The sequence below is a fragment of the Onychomys torridus genome, chromosome 5 (genome assembly GCF_903995425.1).
Source record: "Onychomys torridus chromosome 5, mOncTor1.1, whole genome shotgun sequence".
Lineage (NCBI taxonomy): Eukaryota > Metazoa > Chordata > Mammalia > Rodentia > Cricetidae > Onychomys > Onychomys torridus.
Window position 1 is genome coordinate 117,455,464 of NC_050447.1, and position 21,173 is coordinate 117,476,636.

Here is a 21,173-nt window from a genome sequence, read left to right on the forward strand (position 1 = left end):
GTTTAATCCTCTTTCTCAGCGGTCAGGGGTGTGCTCCCTTAACCACTTTGGTACCATCTAGCCTGGTGTCTACCTAGAACAGGGTAGTTATGAAACAATTTCCTAAAGACACAAGGAAACAAACAAACAAAAAACAAAAACAAAAACAAAAACAAAAACAAAAACAAAACAACAACAGCAACAAAATCCGGGGCTGAAGAGACAGCTCAGCTGCCAAGTACTTTCTGCTCTGGCAGAGGACCCAGGTTTTGTTTCCAGCACCCACATGGCAGCTCAGGGGGGGGGGGGGAGGGGGGGTGTATAACTCTAGTTCCAGGACATCTGTCCCTAGGGTGTCTGAGGTCCCTTCCATGAGCTCATGACAGACCCCAGAACAGGGCACATCAGAGCCCAAGGAGGAGAGGCAGATGTGAAGTGCTGACTAGCGAACCACCAGAGTGCAAACCCACAAATTAAAAACTCCTTAAAGAGCCAAATCCTTGCTTAAAAGTTAGGGGGATGCGGGGGAGGGCTTCGGGTCCCTTTGTGCATTTCCGTATTAGCACAGTCACACTTGGCCATGCAGATGTCAGTTCCAATAAACACCAGAGCTTTCCAGGGCCCGGCCTCTAATTGAAGGGATTGTTACTGTTGGTGAATGGCTGGGGAATTAATTAGTGGAGGGCAAACCAGTTCATAAATGCCTGCTTTGTAAGGGGTCCTTGCGTCCTGGGTACCTCAACTCCTGTGGCCGGCTCTGCCCCAGGAACCCGTGCCAGCAAATGGTATTTATTATCCTTGTCGGCTTCACCTGGAGATGGGCTTCCCTGACTTCCACACAGCCAGGTTTGTTTCTTCCGGGTGCAGCAGGCATTGTGGGAAAAACTCCCCCGGATCTTCTGGATCTTCTTGCTGCCACCGCCTGACTTAGTTTATGAAGAAAAGCTTCATTTGCAAGCCAGAGATGGAGACAGGAGTGCAAGCTGCACACAGCCCACGCGCCGTTCCCAGTTTGTACGCAGGTTCAAACACGTGCTCACGTGTGCACCGCAGCAACACCATGTGCATACACACAGCTGTTCAGATCTTTGTTAAGCAGTGTGCAACTGACTCCAAACCCAGTTCTATGTGGAAAGTCGACACTTCAGGTAAGCCATAGCCTAAGACTATAAGATGATGGGGGAGGGGCGAGTCTCCCCAGCCCCCTCCCTCATGTAAACCACTCAGGGCTCAGAATGAACATAGCAACCCGAATTGAGCTGATGGAGCCAGCTCCCGGTATTTGCCTTCTACCCAGGGTAGACTGCCACGGATGCCATCTTGAAATCTCTCCTTAAAGCTGCGGGATGGGAAGGACTCTTGATGCTGTTAAAGGTGGTAGAATTGAAGGTGGGGTTTTAGAATTGAAGTTTTTCTTTTTCTTTGCGTGGTCTATGTTGAGGTGTATACATGTTCATGTTCTATAGTAAAATATGTTTTCTAGCTCCCTAGCCCACTCCCATGGGTGAAGTTTTTTTAAAAAAAAATAACAACACTTATTTGTAGTTTCATAAAAATCCTTGTAGATCAGTGATTCTCAACCTTCCTAATGCTGCAATCCTTTAATACAATTCCTTGTGCTGTGGTCACCCCCCCCAACCATAAAATTATTTTTGTTGCTACTTCACAACTGTAATTTTTCTGCCGTAATGTACATATTTTTGGAGATAGTGGTTTACCGAAGGGGTCACGACCCACAGGTTGAGAACTCTTCTAAATTCTGGCTTCAGCTTTGGCAGTTTTGTCTGGCCTTTGCAAGCACTCAAGTCTTGAAAATGATCCTGAGTCACAGAGGTGTCTGTGACAGTCCCTGGACTGAGATCTTGTTCTACTGGCTTCTGGTTGACCTTGGGCAAGGAAAAGTAAAGGATGTATTTATTCTCTCTTCTGTGGCTTTATCCCTTCCTCCCGACAGGACTGTTCTTCTCTTACCACTCTCTGCTTTGCTTTGGGTTAGGGTCTGGAACCAGTTATTTGTACTGTAGAACAAATTAACTCAATCAACCTTAACTCCAATGTCAGAAGTTAATATTTACATTTTCATTCAGCTATATTCAGTTTTATAATGAAAGGTATAGGCATCTTTGAAGTCAGCCATCTGGGCTCCCTCATCTGTGTGAAAGGCAAGCTCTGGGACCAGTTGCATAACTCTGGGATAAATATCGCCACGTTAGCTATAACATATCATCATTTATTACCCCTGTCCCCTCACAAAGAAACCCCTCTCCAGGGATACTGCTAAGAGAATGATTATAAATAATGTGTCGTCAGCAAAAACACACAGGCCTGGGGTTTGGAAAAGTAAGACTCTTTATACTTACATATAAAATTGTACTTTCTCTACATGTATGTTGAGTGACAGTGAAATAAGAATATATCGTGATTTGTGGTGCTAGATTTTTGGAAAGAGATGATGGAATTTGGAAGGAGAAGTGCAATCTTTGAAGGACACTCACTGAGAATGAACTTGTAATTGAACTAGGAAAAGGTGGCAGGCTCCTCATCAGGCTTCTCTTATGTCATCTCATGAATTTCCAAGCCATCTAATGCAAGTGCAGGAAAAATGGCTATCCCTCGCTCGTGGCAATGGTGGGCCAAGCTGCGTGTGGTGGTGCACTCCTGGAAGCCCGGCACTCAGGAGGTGAAGACAGAAGGATTAAGAGTTCAAGCCCATCTTTGATGACAAAGCATGTTCAAGGCCAACCTGGGCTTCAAGAGACTCTGTCTTTAAAGGGAAAAAGAAAATAAAAGAAATGGAGAGAAAAGAAAAAGAAAGCCTGAGACCAGTCCTCCCGGTGTGCTCTCCCCTGGGGAATTCTTGGCAAATAGGCTGGGCAGCGAGGCTGAATGAGAAAACAGCGTGCTCTGACTGTATGAGCCTCCTCTGGGTATCAGAATACGCTCTCAGAGATCAGGGCAATACGGGGAGAAACTTAGAAAGGGCAATTGCCTGTCACTGTTGTCTTTCCCTATTCTGACCCAATGCAGTTAAGTTCTGCCCCCACACACTGCCCAGGACCCAGAGAGGGTCACATCCTCCAAGGTCCCACAAGACCCCTCTGATGGTGATCTTCCAGGTGGATGGCAATATCCCAAAGCAGAAGGATGAAGTGATGGGGTCTTTTGTCACAGGGAGATAAACAACTCAATTGACTCATGTTTGTCGTAGACCTGGCGTCCCCTCTGCCATATCCTGTGCCCAGGCTTTGTGTCTACAGTTCTCCTAGCATTGCCCTACCCCCTACCTCCCGTCACCTGACATCAGTGAAGAGCCTAACCATGGCCAGCCTGTATAAGGAAGGCACTCTAGTTCTCATTTAGAGATTTGCATCCAGCCATGGTTCAGTGAGTGGTTCTCTAAGCCTGGCTTTCATTATGCAAAGAAAAGAGACCATTCCTACTCCTGACAAGCTGAGGAGAGAGAGAGAGAGAGAGAGAGAGAGAGAGAGAAGGGAAAGAAGGAAAGAAGCAAGCAAGCAAGCAAACAAGCCAGCCTAGGCTGTATTGTAGTGGGTAGCCTTGGCCTGGAAGTTCCAACCCCCATTGAGGCTTCGGTAATGATCATGCCCACAAGGCGGGGCAAAGGAGGGAGCAGAAGATGGAGGATCGAGAGGAGGTCTCTCTCTTGGTTCCTGGACTCTGGATGCTGGAGGCAGACTGAGCAGAGTTCTCCAGAGAACACCGCCGGACTGCGCTATACCTTTTCCAGACCCTACAACCAATCCCTTCACTTGTAAGCTACCCCACAAAATAAACCTCCCTTTTAACTACGTGGTGTGACCATAATAATTTCACCAATACTGTATAGCAAGATATCACCTCCAAAACCGAACAAACAAAAGTACAGAAATTAAAGAAAGGGAAGGAATGAGGGAGGGGGAGGGAGGGAGGGAGGGAGGGAAGGAGGGAGGGAGGGAGGGAGACTAGAATGACCTTTATCTGAGTTAGTTTACTCACAGATCACAGGGAAGAGCCATGCCTCCTCCTTCAGCAGTAAGAGTGGCAGAGAGGGCAAGGCACCCAAAAGTCCTGTGCCCCAGCCACATCCCAGGGCCAGATGTGTCTGTCACAGAGATGTGCACATGAGGCTTTGGGAGCCATGCTTGTGGGGTGTGGGGCATGACCCACCATTCTACCTGTGCCCCACTTAGCTGAATCACGTCACAGATGTCACTTCATTTCTTACCTGTGGTAAGTTCTCTGCTCTCAGACAACCCCCTCCCCGGCACCCAGAGCTGATGTCAAATGATCCTGCCGGATTCCCTGCTAAACCTACAGCAACAGCAAACAAACTAGGAATCAAGATGGCAGTGTAGCACCTGACGGACACGTGTCCTGGCCAGTGTGCTGTCAACTCCACACAAGCGAGAGTCATCTGATAAGGCCTCAGCGGAGAAAATACCTCCATCCTGATGGCCTGTGGGCAGTCTGCAGGACATTTTCTTCATTCATAATTGTTGTAGAAGGGCCCGGGCCACTGGTCAGTGTTGTCCCTGGGCAGGTGGATCTGGGTGATAAGAAAGCAGGCTGAACAAGCCATGGAGAGGAAGCCAGGAAGCAGCACCCCTCCATGGGCTCCGCTTTAGTTCCTGCCTCCAGGTTCCTGCATTGCTTGAGTTCCTTCCTGCCTTGGTATCCCTTGATGATGGACTGTGATCCTGGCATATCAACCAAATAAACCCTCTCCTCCCCAAATTGCTTTGGGTCATGATCTTTATCATAGCAACCAAAAGCAATTAGGATGAAACACATAATGAGTATAATCCTTAGAAAGCCCTGCTCGGTTATAGCATGGAACAATATAGCATTGACGGGGCAGTTGCTGGATGAATGAATGAATGAATGAATGAATGAATGAATGGCGAATGCTGACATCCTTCTTATTAGTTACTTTTCTTCTTACTGTGACCAAATGCCTGACAAGAAGCAACTTAAGAAGGGTTTAATTTGGCTCACAGTTTAAGAAGGAGTACAATCCATGATGAAGGCATGACGGCAGGTGGCTCCATGCGGCAGGCATGTGCAGCTGGGACTTTTCACCTCACAGCCTGACAGAACAGAGAGCAGAGAACAGACAAGCCAGACTATAAACTAAGGCCTGTCCTCAGTGACCCACTTCCTCTGAGGAGACACCAACCCCTGAAGGTTCCACAACCTTGCAAAACAGAGCCAAGAGCTAGGGACCAGATATTCAAAGACAGGAAGGAGCCTATTTTACATTCAAACCCAAACACCTCCTGACCCCAAATACAATAATATGTGATACAACACAATGTAATACAAGTAGGTAGACTAAGAAAAGGGCTACATATCGTAAGCATACTTGTAGCCTGGCCCATGCAGACATCCAGTAAATGGATGTTGAAGAGGTGACTGGGGGAGGGGGGGTGTTAGAGAGATGGCTGTGCATAATAGCCACACAAGGAAGAGGACTGAATCAAGTCCTCCAGAAACCACACAAAAAGCTAGGTGTGTCAATACATCCCTGTAATCTTGCCCTGGAGAATAGAGATGAGGATCCTTGGGGCTCACTGGCCAGCCAGGCTAACTGAATCTCTGAGTCCTGGTTCATAATCATAAAGTACTGAGGGATTAAGCAGGACACACAGTGTTGACCTCCGACCTCCACATGCACTTAAGCATGCATGAATGCGTGTACACACACACACACACACACACACACACACACACACACATATACACACAATGAATGAATGTAAGAATTACTAGGCATAGTAATACACACCTGCAATCGAAGTGCCTGGGAAGAGGCAGGATCATGAGTTCCAGCCCTGCCTAAACTATATATTAAGACTGTCTCAGAGGAAAGAAAAAAAAAGCATGGATGGGAGCTATAAAAGGATTTTAAGCTACATAAATACCTTCCGTTTCATTCAGCCAGCTGTCAGTGTGATGATTAAAATTCGCTTAGCTCCCTCCACCCTCTTTAAGTATGAAGTTAAAGTAGGTAAGACCATAGCTTTGCTCCCTTTCTTACCTGCCTTTGGCTGCAGGGACACCTAGCCAGTCCTGGTGACCCAATGAGGATGGCTTTCTGTCACCTCCTCAGGCTGGCATGACCTTTGGAGGGCTCATCATGTCCTGCTCATTAGCAAGTCTACCTTCTTTCTTTGTGCCTGATCACCATCATCCTGTTTCCTTTTTTTACTAAAAGAGAGGAGAGGGACAAGCGGCCTCCAAACTTCATGTTGGATGTAAAAAAAAAAAAATCCTTTGCAAGGACAGACAACAGTTATGACACTTTGCACCTTCTTGGGGGAGGGAGTATCAGCCTTCTCTTAAAGGGTACAAAAGATAAAACAGAGAAATTCCACCATGATAGCAGGAAATCAGGCTGGGTAACAGTGAACTCTGCGTCTGTGTGGCTTGGAGTGTGACTTGCTTGGTAGACTCTGGCTTGGAGTCACATGTACCCTGCTGTGATAGCAGCCAGTGTCCTTCTGGTGAGAGTGCCTCAGCACAGCCAGGCTACTGTGCAGATCATGTCCACCCTAATAGTACTGACCTCTTCCTCCCTGTGAACAAGCATTCGGATGCACTGCAGTTGCTGTGGCAGGCTGCTGGGTCCTCCTTGCAGCCCTCATTGTGGCGACCTATCATCCATGTATGGGCAGAGTTCCCATGAGACAGAAGGATCTCGGGCTGGGGCAACACACACAGGACATTCCGAAGCAGCTGGGTCAATCCACTTGGTGACCATTCCTGGCTTGGGAGGAGAAAGCCTTTTTCTTTCAACCTTTGGAAATGACAAATAATGGGTTCTCAAAGGCCTATCTCATGAGAGACAGTCCTCTGTGTATCTACTTTCCTCTCTAAAGTGCTCCTCTCTCTCCAAGTGCAAAGCTTGGAGTATCTACTGGTCTACTCAAATGCATACTACAGCATATGTTGCAGATCTAAATCATGCAACTGTGGAGAACTGTAAGTGTTCACTACTTTGACACTGTAGCCTAAGATCTATCCCATCTCATATTCCCTGAATGTGCTCTGCCAACAGAGTTTCTTCAGCTAGCCTCTCAGATGTCAGGAGCCAAGTTCTGTAGTTGGTGTTCATGGATATGTTTAATTGATTGAGTTAGAGTCTCTCTCTATGGCCTTAGCTGACCCAGAACTCACTATGTAGACTGGGCTGGCCTCAAACTCGCAGAGACCCACCTACCTCTGTCTCTGGAGTTCCGGGATTTAAAACGTGAGCCACTGTGCCAAGCTTTCATGGATTTCTACAAAGCAAGTTATGTTCTATGTTCATCTCCTATGGCTGCAGTAACTCATTAATATAAACTAGGAGATTTAAAACAGTAAAAATTTGGATTCTTTGAGCTCTGGTATCCTCAGGTCTGATGTGTAGGTGTGGACAGGGCCACATTCTCTCAGGAGGCTCTAGGGGAGAGTCCTTCATTGTCTTGCCTGAGATCAGGTAGCTCCTGGCATTCCTCAGCTTGTGTCTGCAACTCCTTAACCTGGTGGTTCTCAACCTGTGGGTCACAACCCCTTTGAAAGTCAAATGACCTTTTCATAGGGGTTGCTTAAGACCACTGGAAAACACAGATATTTATATTATGATTCATAACAGTAGCAAAACTACAGTTATGAAGTAGTAATGAAAATAATTTTGTGGTTGGGAGTCACCACAACACAAGGAACTGTATTAAAGGCTTGCAGCATTAGGAAGGTTGAGAACTTCTGGTCTACTTCAATCTTTTCTTCTCTATGCGCTCACCTATTCTGTATTTCAGCAACACTGAATTTAGGACCCAGATAATCCAGATCTTGTACTGTGAAATCTTTGCATTGAATACCTCTGCCAGATTTATTTTCCTGCGTAAGATTACACGTTCAGAAATTTGGGGTGTTCTGATGTAGATACTGCTCCTGGGAAGCCACCATTCAACACACCATATTCTCTTCTAATGCTGTAGCTCACCCCTAAGTCAGGGTTGGATCAATGTATTGTAGAGATATTAACTGCTGTATTACACAGTCTTCTATCACTGTGACAAAATACCCTATCAACTTATAAAGATGAAAGGTCGTCTATTTTAGCCCAGTTTCAGAGGTTTCAGCAATGGGCAGTTGATTTCACTGCTTTGGGGCTTGTGGCAGCATAGTACATCATGGTAGGAATACATGTTGGAGGAAGCTGCTCACTTCCTGACAGCCAGGAAGCATAGGAGGCAGTATCTGAGGTCCCACATCTCCTCTAAGAACCCCACTGGCCTCAATACTTCCCCACTTCTCACAGGTTCCTCTGCCACCACATAACAGCACAGGCTGGTGGTGCCCAAGCCTTTGACACAGGGCCTTTGGAGGACACAAATTCCAACAAGCCACTCACCCACTGTGTTGAGTGTTGTTTGTGGATATAGACATTAGTTCGGTATCGATCACATGAAATGAAGGAGGCAGCATAATTCTTGCTCTCCAGAAGTTCTTAGTCAAGTGAGTCAGAGACTACAACATCTAAATCATCAATTATACACTGTGATTGATGCTATGAAATCTGCAAAGGCCTGTCGCTCAAGCGTCCTACAGCCCACATGCCAGTTCCAATCAGCGTCATCTTTCTGTCCGTGTGTCACTGCATTGGCTTCACCAGAAGATGAATGCTGATGGGGAAGAGATGTGGCACGGGGTGAAAGGGTGTTCTTCCCCGGAGAAGTTTCTGCAGAGCATGAACATGTCTGCCTGGACATTGAAAACAAGGAGAGACATTTAGTGTAAGCTCCGCACTGGGTGTGTAATACATCTGACTCCGAGCAGAGAGCATCTCAGAGTCAGAAACTGCTTGCTCCCCCATGGGCAGAAGTGATGCCTTCCAGAAAAGCCGTCTCCGAATTTGTGCACAAATCAACAGCTTGGATGGAGGCCAAGAAGCAAGCTCACTCCTTCACTGCCGAGTTATTTAAGCATTTAATGCTTCAGGCATGAGAGGCTGTGCGTGAACTGCCCTGTGGATGCTGTGTTGAGTGCACTGGGTAGGAAATGACCTGGCTCACACACACAGAAACAAGCTGAGCCGTTGCTTTTGATCATGGACCTTTGGGCTAAGACTAGACCCTAGGTTTCCTAAGCAGGTAAGTATGTGGTGGTTGGAATGAGAAATGTCTCCCCACAGGCTCTTGTAGCAGAATACCTGGTTCCAGTGAGTGGTGCTGTTTGGGAAAGTTACAGAACCTTTAGGCAGGGCAGTCTTGGGGGAGAAAGTACATCCGTTGGGATGGGTTTTCAGGGTTTAAAGCCTCACCCTGCTCCCTGCTCCCTCTCCCTCTCTCTCTCTTCCCCTCCTTCTCCCCTCCCCCTCTCCCTCCCTCCTTCCCCACCCCCACCCCTGCTTCCTCAGTGCAACTGAAATGTGTTCAACCAGCCTTCTGCCCGCCCCCTCCCCCACCCCACCATCTTCCTCACCATTGTGGACTCTTCCCCTCCAGAGCCATAGGCTGAAACAAACCCTCCTTCTGTTGCTTGTCATGACAGAAAAGTAACTAATACAGGATCTGAAGTCCTTTAGACTTTACTCAGGCTGCTAAGATGCCAAAAAGAGAAATTAAATGGCACCTTATCAAATGATTCCAGAAGTTTCTATCTTGCAACAGAAGTTCTGTAGCTCCATTCTTCCATATTTTAGGGGGAAACCAAATTGTGGATAATGTTTACTCTTTTTTTTTTCCCCCGAGACAGGGTTTCTCTGTGTAGCTTTGCGCCTTTCCTGGAACTCGCTCTGTAGACCAGGCTGGCCTCGAACTCACAGAGATCCGCCTGTCTCTGCCTCCCGAGTGCTGGGATTAAAGGCGTGCACCACCACCTCCCGGCTAATGTTTACTCTTGAAGATTGCTGCACAGGTATGGAAGGAGAGGAGCTCATGGTCAGTGTGCAAGTGATCTAGAATATTGTGACTCAAAATAAAACCATTTTGTTTTGTAGAGAGACTCCTAGACTCTCTTCCTGAAAGGGCACCTACAATGTTACAGCAAAATGACTTTGCTAGTGATTTTTTTTCATAGTTGAAATTTAATGGACTTCATGGACAAATTATTCTAGACCAACCTTTGTGTTAAGAGCCCTATCATTGTCTTAAAAAAAATTAATCCCTGGAAGAGAGTTTTTAAGGAAACTATTAAGTACCTACCAATAACCACCAAAGTTTAAAGACAGTTTCTGGAAAGCCATGCTTTGGTAGAAACTTCTGGAAACAAACTCTTGCCGGAGAGAAGTGGCTGCTGGGAAACATGGTGGTGCAGATCCTATCATTTGCTTCCAGAGTCATGTGTGTTGACTTCTAAGTGGAGATGTCAGTGTAGAATCTCAACCGTATTTAATTCAGTATAGGATGACAGATACCTGCAGGATCTTGACCCTACAGCTGAAGGATGTTACCAGGGCAATGGGGAATTGACCTGGGTTTCCAGGTCCTCTGAGAATGTCATTCAGCACAGAGGGATGACTTCTCTTCACCTTATATAGCTCTCAAAGAACTAATAGAGCCAGCCAGACACTGGCTTACATACACAAGCATGCCTACCACAAAAATTAGTCCCCATTCACTTTTCCTTCCTCATTCAGTCTCCCAGAAACAAACAAACAAACAAACACAAAACAGTCATGGAGAATAGACAAATGCAGGTGGATACCTTTGCCCAAACATGGCTTCTGGGGAGATGGTGGCATGGTAGACTGTTTACCAGAGAGAATCTCCTCTTTCTTTTTCCAGACCTTAAGGGAGCCATTCTGCTTTTGCAATAAACATCATTTGAGGGCCTACTATGTGCCAGGCATAGATGAAGAGAAGTTAACAAGTCAGAATACAGTCTGCCCTCCAATCCCAAGGATTCTAAAGCAACAGATTCAAAAAATCCTGCATCAAAAATAATTGAGATCTGGCTCAGTGGGTGAAGGCGCTTGCTGCTAAGTCTGATAACCTGAGTTTGATCTTTTGAGACCCACGTGGTGGAAAAGAGAGAACTAATCCCGAAAGTTGTCCTCAGACATTCATACATGCACACATATGAACACATACACACACACAGGGAGAGAGAGAGACAGACAGAGACAGAGACAGAGACAGAGAGAAGCATGGGAATTAAAAATTTAAAGAATAAGAATTGGGAAAGTGTGCCTTGACTGAACATGTTCACACATTTTCTCACCCAGGTATTCCCTAAGCAGTACAGCATAATAATTATTTCCATGGCATTTACTTTGTGTCGGGTATTGCAAGTGATCCAGAGCTTGTTTAAAGTGTGTGGGGGGGATGTGTATAATAGGTTCTAGGCAAACACTGCATCATTTTAAATAAGTACCTGCAGATTTGGGTACCCACAGCAGGGAGGAGGGTCTCCTGGAGTCTGCCCCCTGTGGCTGCTCAGCTGGAATCAGTTCTCACCTTCCACCATGTGGGTTCCAGGGATCTAATTTAGGTCATCAGGCTTGGTGGCAAGCTCTTCTGCCTGCTGAGCCAACTACACAGCATGACAAGCAATACTGTAGAAGCACATGCAGAAGGTGGGGCTGGAGAGATGGCTCAGTGGCTAAAAGCACCAATTGCTCTTACAGAGGATCCAAGTTTGGTCCCCTGCGCCTATGAGGTGGCTCACAGTAGTTGCAGGGAATCTAACACCCCCTCCTGGCCTCTCTCCATGAGTACCTATCTGCACATATGTGGTACGCACAAATTCATTGCAGGCACACACATGTGAAAAAAATATTTTTTAAAAAAGGAAAGAAGGACATACATGTAAAGTACCATCACAGACAAGTCTTGCAAGATGTTTTCCAGAGTAGAGGGCAGATGAGGAAGGTGGAAATCAAGACTCAAGTACAGCCCACGAAGCTGATTATGCAGAAGCAAAAACCCTGGCTGCAAACATTGGGAGCATCTGAAACTCCTTTCTCTTTTGTTCCTGATTACACCAAGTTGACTCCTTGGTTTTCATCGCTTCTAAAACCATCTTCTGCACATGATGAGGATGCAGGGAGAAAGGAACCCTTGCACGCAGCTGACAAGGGTATAAAGCAGTCCAGTAATTGGGGAAATCAGGATGGAGGTTCCTTAAAGAACCTAAAGTAGAATTTCCATATGATCCAGCTGTCCCACTCCCGAGGACAGTCCAAGTCAGCTGACCACAAAGATGCTTATGTGGCTGCATTGACTGTGGCCTGTTCACAGTGGCCACGTCATAGCCTCAGCCTCGGTGTCCATTGTAGGGAGCAAGTGAAGTCCCCACCAGTGAAGTTCTGAATGAACATGTATTTGACATGAGCTGGCCATGTCGAGGACCAGGGCCTCTCCGACCCATGGGAAACTGGAAAAGCTTCCCATTTCTCCCAGTCAGGCTCAGAAAGTGTTTATGTACGATTGACCTGGTATGTGCAAAAACTAGCAACTGCAGCCTCCTGAGACGGTTCAACTATGGTCACCTTCTGCCAGGACTAGCTAGCCCCTCCCCCGTGCTGTATATCATAAGCACACCGAGGTTCCTGGTTGTTGTTTGGTGGTTAATGCCACTCCATCAGAGTGCACATAGCTTTTCTGTACATGCGTCTCTGTGTCTGTATGTCTGTCCTTTCTTCATTCCCTCCCCAGCCCTAGTCAGGTGAACAAAGCAATCTGTTAACATACCAGGGGATAAGGAGATGTGGTTTGTGTGTCCAGGGGAGTTTCATTTAGCAGTGAAGAGCAAAACTGTCATTTTTAGGAAAAATGTACAGAACTAGAAAGTATCGTGTTAAGAGAAATAAGCCAGACCTAAAAAGGCATATACCACATGCTTACTCTAGTATGTAGAAACCCTGCCCTATTTTTCCTTTAAGACATGAAAGTGGAAGGGGAGCTGTCTGGAAAGATATCAGTGGAGGGTGGGAAGAAGGTGATAGAACATGAACAAGGATGCTGTGCACGTGTATAGATGGGTCATAAGGAAATGGTATTTTGTATAGTAAAAATATTTTTAAATGCAACTTGAAAAATAAGGAAGTCATCTTTCCACACTTAGCTTTTAAATGGCTTTTAAATTTAGCCGTCTTTATTTGCAAGAAAAGCCAGTAGAACCTGGACATCCTACTTAGAGTTCCTTGGAAGTGAAAAACAAATCTTCCCCTCCCTGTTCGAGCCCATGATGCTCTATACCCATGGCCACCTCAGATGGTAGCTTTGAGGAATACTGACTGAAGGTCCCAAGCCTCTGTCCACCAACACGAACCTATTCCAAAGGATCCTTGCTGGATCACTTGCTTTTTTCCTGCTTGGGGTATGTGCTCGGCTACAGCTGCTTTGTGGTTGACCAGCTCCAGTGATCCTGAACTTCTTTCCTCTACAGCACCCAGCAGCCTTTGCTCTCTGGGAGCTCCCACTTATCAGCATGTTCATTCTTCTCTCCAGCTGACAAGAAGAAACCATTGGGAAAAATTAGCTCAGGCTCTCTTCCTGTCAATGGCCATCCATTGCAGCTCGAAAGACATTTCAAGAACTCAAGAAAAGGTCAAAAGAATTACAAGGAAGTGCAGGAGGAAAAAATGAGTTTGTTTCCTAATCAATGCTGTTCAGTCCTTTTTCAGGGCATGGCAAGTCAGAAAGGAAAATCTTTGTGGGGCCTATTTGATGCTCATGGTCAGAGGGTACCAGCCCAGGGCCTGGAACCAGCCTTCTGTGGGTCTCTGCTGTCACAGGCTATCCCTACTGTGTCCCTCTCACCCCAGCACACACTGTTCCAGAACAGGGTCACAGGTCTCAGGAATGCTAACACAGCTTCCTCTGGTAGAAACATCCTGGGCAAGACAGGAAAACAGTAGGACCAAAATGCAGGAAAGTCTAGTGGGCAGGCCATTTGCACAGTGTGTACAACCAACCACTGAGAGAGAGAGAGAGAGAGAGAGAGAGAGAGAGAGAGAGAGAAGAAAGAGAAAAATGTGACCCAAATGAGTACCAATAAGCATAAGTACTGAATAAAAGTTTCTATTTCATGATAGAACAGTAGCAACATCTGTGCATCTTTCTACATATTGATAGATTCATACCTATAGGGATTTATACACACGCACACTCACATGCATATACTTCTTAACCAAGTACAAAAAATGCTGTTTTCTAAAAATGTAGAGAATCAGCAGGCCTGCCCAGCACTGCTCAGCCCAGGCAAGGTAGAAGACACCCACAGGCCTAACCATCAGGCACCGTTACCATAAACAAATATGTGGTGGAGAAATGGGGAGAGAAAGGAACAGCACATGTGCTATGGAGAGAGACAGAACTGAAGAGGCAAAGGTGGTAAGGAACAGGCTGATGTGGGCAGCCTGTGTAGCCACCTGGGGCTTGATGGCATCCGGGTCCTGCCATTGCCGGGGTCTGTGTTGATGTCCATGACCCAAGTTGCCACCAAAGACCACACAGACACCAGGGTTTACTGCATGATATACAGCAGCTCCCAATGCCACTAAGATGAATAAAGAGATGATGGGGAGTCGGGAAAGACAGAGGAACAAAGTTTTTCTGTTGTTTCAATATTTTTATTTTGGAGGGAGGGTGCTACAAAGGTGAAGGGCAGATAAGGAGGGACTGAGAAATGAGTGAGATTGGGATGCATGATGTGAAATTCCCAAAGAATCAATAAAAAATTATCTTTTAAAAATATAAAGAATCCTTAAGCCTGGTAGTCTTATTTGAAAGAAATTATTAATTGTATTTCACCCACTAACCATTAAATTAGAAATTACTAAATGTGTATTTATATGAACAGTAAAGGGGATTCTGAGGAATCTTTGGAAAATCCTTTCTTCCTCTTAGAATACTTATAATTTAGTTAAAAAGACCCAAATTGGCCAGGGCTTGCAGCTCAGTTGGTAGAGTACTTACCTGGCATGAATGAACCCCTGGGTTCCATCTCCACTATTTTATAAACCAGGCATAGTGACACATGCATATAATCCCAGCTCTTGGGAGGTAGAAGCAGGAGGCTCAGAAGTTCAAGGGAACCTCAAGCTACTAAGCATATTGGAGCCATAGATATATAAGACCTTGTCTTAAAACAAAGCAAAAGAGTAAAATATATGCCATGACATGATGCCTTGTAAGTCACATTGAGAAATCAACTTCTCATAATACTTATACCTTTTCAACTTTCATACCTGAAAATTTCTGCTTATTTCATCCACTCACACATTTACATTGATACCTCTCAACCAGTTTCCATATGTCAAGTTGAGACCTTTACAAATCAACCAAGAAGTGGCCATTTTGAACATTGCACAGTGGTACTATCAGCCAACAGCTGTTTCTGCAATTACTTGGAATTTTTATTGCATTTTGGCTCTATGATTTTATAAAAATAAGTGGGGAAATGGAAAATAAATGCGCGGAAATGAAACCCTCATGTACGTAATGAAATGAAGACAATGCCAGAAATAGGGGCCCCAAAGTGGTCAAACACTTACTGGATTTAGAAAATTAATAATAATAATAATAATAATAATAATAATAAAGCTAAGAAACTTTCATGAAATGTTATAAATAGCTTGAGAAAGATCTAAAGGCAGAGGACAGTTAGAGAGCTGGTTGTATTTTACAGCCTGTGAGACTGGAGACCTTTCCTCTTGTGTTCCTTTTTTCACACACTCATGTGAAATGGAAATGCTCAGGAAGTAGTTGCCTGTAAAATTAGTAAACCTTGCAGAGGAACTGAGTTCAGTGCCCAGATCCCATCACAGGTGGCTCACAACCTCCTGTAACTCCAGGTCCAATAGACCTGATGCCGACTGGCCTCCACTGGCAGGCACCTGCATGGGTGTGGTACACATACACTCATGTGAGCACACACACATACACGTAATTAAAAATAAAAGGAAGTACCCACAGATGTGTGAAGGAGGTAACAGGTCCTGTGCTAGCCTTTCACTCCTGTTTTCAAGGCCCCATGTAAAGAGGGCAGGGTCTATGGTCTGGATAACTGATCCCAAGCCCTATGTATTAAGGGATTGATTTCCAGTTTGTGGCACTTCGAGGAGGAGGTGGAACATTCAGTAAATGTGTCTAGAGGGAGGATTTATGTCATGGCCGGGAGGGGGCGGGGAAGGGGGGTTAGGGGGATGAGGGAGTGAGGGCGTGACACATGCCCATGAAAGGAATATTGGAACCCTTCCTTTTCTTTCTCTCCTTCACTTCCTGGTTATGAGAGAAGTAGCTTGCTCCATCCCCAACTCCCAGCCCTACTACCATGGTATGCTGTCTCCCATAAGCCCATAATCAATCAACGAGGCCAAACATTCACCAAAACCTCCAAACAGAGAACCCAAATCAACCTTTCATTTTGAAAAGCTGCTATTTCAGGTCTTATGAATCCCCCCCCCCCCAATAATAGAACTTGGACTGGCAATTCAAGACGGCCCCTGGGCAGCTTCCTTTTCCTCCTCTTCCCACAAGTCATTCATGGCTCACTTCTCTAGCTCTACAGAAGAGTCTTGTTCCAGCCCAGCAGTTCTCAGCAAGGGACTCTTTTGTCCCTAGGAGACATTTGACAAATTCTGTAGACATTTGTGTCGTGATTTAGGATGGGGTTCCTACCAGCAAGCAGCTAGTGGAGATAAGCCAAGGATAACATTAACCACCCTACCCAGGACAGCCCACCATGCAGTGAATCAAATGACCCGAAATGTCAACATCAGCAGTTTTGTTGAAGAAAACACTGGCCTTTAAACTCTACCTGTAACTCAGGAATTCAACCTCTATTTTAAAATTCACAAAATCCAGGTCAGCTCTCCAAACCCCTTGGACTGTGCATTTTCCTCCGTGGCTGACATGGGATGAGTGACTGCATCCATGTGGATGGAAGAGCTGAATAATTCAGAAAGAGATTGAATAATCACTGTCCTTTGCCAAGCACCTCCAGCAATCTAGCCAAGCCCAATGTTCAGAGCTTCTGTGTATATTAGCACAGTTTACCCTGATAAGAGCCCTAGGCTGGTCCATTGTCTTCCTCCTTTTACAGACAAGCAGTCTCAGGCCAGGAAAGGCTAAGGGATGCAACCCAAGTCACCAGGGTCTTAAGATCCAGGATCTTGGTCTAGGCATTCTGATCAAGGGGAGGAAGAGACGTGGTCGATGGACAAAAAGCTAGAAAAGCAGACAGGGTTCCCACACGAGATGCAAAGGAGAGAAGATGTAGGTAGAAAGCCAGCTGGAGCAGATCCAGCGGGTCAAGATGAGGATGAGGATGGCAAGCTTTTCCCTCCCGGTTCTTATTGCTGACTCTGCTGTAGAAACCACAGTCCTGGGTACTGGGCCTCCAATAGACGAGCCCGCTCCATACTGCCCTGCTGTTTAATGCCCTCACACTGTGGTCTGTCATGGCATATAAACAAGAGGCTTCTTCCCCCCTGCGCACACTCCTTACATTCTGCTAAGCCAGGCCTCGCTTTGTGCAAAAGCTGCAGAGTTGTGAAGGGGACAGGAAGCAAGGGATATGTTTAAATCTGCCTCTGCAATGCGCTGACCAGTGAGGTTTGTTTATTAAGATCTTTATGTGGGGTGAAGTACCACTGAGCTTATGTCAGCTGGTTTATGGAGAGGCCCTGTTTTCAAGATCGGGCTTCTGCTTGTCCCCTTTGCTGAGAGCTGCCAGGAGGACATCCTAGAGCATCCATCATGCCCCAAACATCTGTATTAGAATCAGCAATGAAGAGCCACAGCTCCAAATGGAGTTCCGACTGTGGAAAGCCCTTGTCTGTCAATAGATTAAGCTGCTATTTTTATCCAAAGAGGAAGCTGGGGGAGGTTAAGTGAGTTAAGGAAACTGGCCTGCTAAGTTATTTTTGCACACTCGCAAAAGGACATGGGGTGGGCTTTTGTTTTCTTGTTAGTGGTGTTTGAAGAAAAAAAAATATTTCGAGAGCTATCATGTCAAATCTGGGTACTCAGGGATAAATTTACTCTCCTCGAACCCCTACACATGATTGGCTCTGTCTCTGAATTAGAAAGGATGAATGCTGAGGAGTCTGGCTGTGATTAAAAACCTAGGCCCTTTCTGTCCCTTCTTATTTGAAACCTGGGTTTCAAGCCTTCCTCAGATGGAACAGGTCTTTGTAGAAGGAACTAAATCTTTGCCAGTACCCACGCAGGACAGTCAGAATGGTGACTAAGTAGTTGACACACATGCTACCCTACTAGTCCCCACACCTTTTCCAGTTAGTATTGATATGATCTACTTATTAAAAACCTTACTGAAGAGTAACATTTAATAGAAACTGACACAGAGTTTTAAAGACATGCCTCCGTGAATTGCACAAACTGAACACACTTAAGAAACCACCACTCAGAAGAAAGAATGGGATGTGGGGGGCCCAGTGATGTGAGCTGAGTACCACAGAATCTCTCCTGGCTCATGGTGGATTTAACTCAGGCCTGCAGTCCCGGAAACTCAGCCACCACTAAAGCCACCTGAAGCCAGTGGCTTCTGACTCATTGTCTTATGTCTGAGAAGAAAGAAGTGTGAGCAAGGAGTGGCAGAAAGAACTTGTATTTATTAAAAGAAAGTGAGAAAGTTACTAGAGTGGGAGGGGATCCAAAGGATGAATACAGCCATGTTGCCCTGACGGGGTGTGTGTGCATGTCTGTATAATGTAGGGGGCAGTGGGTGGTGGTGTTAATGGATACAACAGCAGGAATTGGATAGAGACTGGAGGTAATTTTTATTGGGACTGGTCATTTTTAGCCCATGAAAGGCCATTCCAGTAAGCAGTGTATATATACCCTGTGTATATACATCCCCTTGGGTCAGGGTTACTGGTTCATACAGGAAAGGGTCACATGTGCTTTTTGACTAGATTATCCACTGTGAACCCTCCTCTTACTCTCTAAGGCAGTGGTCTTCAACCTTCCTAATGCTGTGATCCTTTAATACAGTTATTTTCACTTCCACTTCATAACTGTAATCCCGCTGCGGTTATGAATTGTAATGTAAATATCTGTGTTTTCTGATGGTCTTAGGTGGCCCCTGTAAAAGGGTCGTTTGACCTCCCTCCCCATTGGGGTTGCAACCCACAGGTTGAGAACCACTGGCCTAAGGGGAGCCACCTCCTGTCTCACAGCCACGCTTCTATCCTCTCACCCTACCCTAGGTAAGGCCTGCCTCAGCTTATGACAGACATCACAGACTTGTTTCACCCGGCTTTCACTTTGCATGCACACTGGTGTGCACTATGGATCCTCTCGTGTCTGGCTTGCCCATTCAGCGTTAGTGTGTGAGGTTCACCTGTGGTACTGTGCATAGTTGTATTTTGTATGCTGCGGATTTCCCATCCTCCCAGCTGTAAAACTTCTTGGTGCATGAACATGCTGCCATTTATTTCCCCCATTTTAGTGTGAATGGGTTTTATGCTTAGTTTAAGGTTAAAGTGTAAGGTTCAGGTCAAAGGTTAAGAACACAGAGAGGCAAGAGACTAAAAATAACTTTCTTCAACCCATGACTCCTATGAAGAGTAGATCTTGGATTACAGCTCATGCTAGCCTTCCTCCAAAGCCCAGGCATCAGGCACCATGCTGTCTTGTCTCAGAAAAGCAAGGTTTGTGGGCACTTCTCCTTGTTGGATGAAAAGATCTTTTGTGTAAATAATTTGGGAGACTCATGGGAAGGGGACATTTGAACAGTGTGACATGCGTCCTCATCTTGCCATCTCTGTGGAATGATTGCCTTCGGGCATTTCTCCTGGTCTGTGATTCCATCTGGCACTTTTTCCATTCTCTATTGCTTTGATTGGCTCTTCCAATAGGCCTGTCAGGATCTCCAGCACTGAGCAATGGAAGATAGAGAGGCACAGTGCACCTGGGACCTAGCGAGACACTGAGTGCAGGGCATATGCTTGGAGCCGCAGCTGTGGAGAAGGTGAATGTGTCAATGGATTCACAAGTGACAGACTGGGGTGCATGTTCCCAGTTATTTATGCATACACACACTCAAGTTGTTACCTTGGCTGTTTTCCCTGATCACATTTCTTCCAGGAACAGCCTATGATGCTATTACCAGATTCTTACCATGGTCATGCCATGCCCAGGTACAGGGAGTAGGCTAGCTGTATCCTCAATAGCACTCATCCTGTCTGCACATTTTCTAGAAGGAGAAGAAGAGGAAAGAATACTTTGAAAGAACATTTATAGATGCAGAACCATTCGTGGTTGATCTGTTGCTAACCATCTGCCCTCTTCAATTGAATAGAAATTCACTGTAGGGGGCATGCCAGTCCAGCACACAGAGAGAATGTTGTAGGTAGCCTTTTGGGCCCTCACAACCAGAAATGGCCCATGAGACCACTTGTAGATGAACTACGGAGACCTTAGAAAAGATTTCAGCCCAGCTTACATAGAATGGGCCTTAGCTGAGGCCTGTGGAGCTAGCCAGGGGGTCCACTGCTGATTGTGAAGCATTTCCTTCAGTCTGTGAGCACAGCTTGTGAAGACGACAGGAAGCGCTGGGCCAGTTAAGGTGGGAGCCAGTTGTTTCATTTTATATAAATACCATGGAGGTGCCCAGGCACCCTGCCTGAAGGACCCCGCTGTGTCCTGCAGTCTGCAGAATCCTTGGCTTCTCTGATTTGCCTCCCCTAGAGGGTGGGAGAGCCTGGTAGGAGGCCACGGCATTTCTGAAGCTGCTACTGAGAAGTTCTCAGATTTTAGAGCAGATAAAAATATGAAGATTAGAAGTTCTTTCAAAATCCATATTCCCAGGACATTTTCCTAGAGACTCTGATACAGTGAGTCTAGTTTAGACAGAAATCTAATGATGCAGATGGTCTCAGCATCATCCTTAGAAAGACCCAACATTATACATCAAATTCCAGCATTCTAGGAGCTGTACAGAGCATGAAGAGACCAGGGAGAGAGGGGCTGGGTGTCTTCAAGGCCCTGCCTCTGCCTGTGTTTTACACTTGGGTCCACATCCTAGACCTTTAGAATAAAGCCTCTTCATTGTGTAAACTTGTTCAAATTGGTTTCTAATCACTTGCAACCAAACATGACTTCCAAGTTTAGAATTTGAGTGCTCGTGAGGCAAAGGCACAAAGCTTGGGCTTAATTTACCCAGATTCCTGTTTCCACACAGGCAAACAGTGAGCTCCAGAAGAAGCATCTTGGGCTGTGTTGGGGATGAAAGGGGAA

General features: G+C 45.8%; 1 long non-coding RNA gene across 1 annotated transcript in view; it reads left to right on the forward strand.

The window, feature by feature from the left end:
• Positions 1-669: 669 nt before the first annotated feature.
• Positions 670-21,173, forward strand: part of LOC118583413 — a 60,711-nt gene continuing 40,207 nt past the window's right edge. Inside the window, exon 1 of the long non-coding RNA XR_004944934.1 lies at positions 670-1,127. This is a non-coding gene — a long non-coding RNA (uncharacterized LOC118583413). The remainder of the gene's footprint in view (positions 1,128-21,173) is intronic.